The sequence below is a fragment of the Penaeus monodon genome, chromosome 34 (assembly GCF_015228065.2).
Source record: "Penaeus monodon isolate SGIC_2016 chromosome 34, NSTDA_Pmon_1, whole genome shotgun sequence".
NCBI lineage: Eukaryota > Metazoa > Arthropoda > Malacostraca > Decapoda > Penaeidae > Penaeus > Penaeus monodon.
Window position 1 is genome coordinate 28,904,742 of NC_051419.1, and position 203 is coordinate 28,904,944.

Below are 203 nucleotides of genomic sequence, written 5' to 3' on the forward strand. Positions count from 1 at the left end.
AAGAATGAAAATAAAGAATGGAATATAAATATCGGAAGAAATAGAAGATATACAAAGAGGGAAAGGAACGGGTGTGCAACAGTTCAACTGCAACTGGATCGCCCTTGCAACACAGCATACCACAGGATGACCAACGCTGAAAGCAATATGTCCGAAATTGTCAAAGAAAGGAGAATAGCGTCACAGAACACCACAATAAAAGC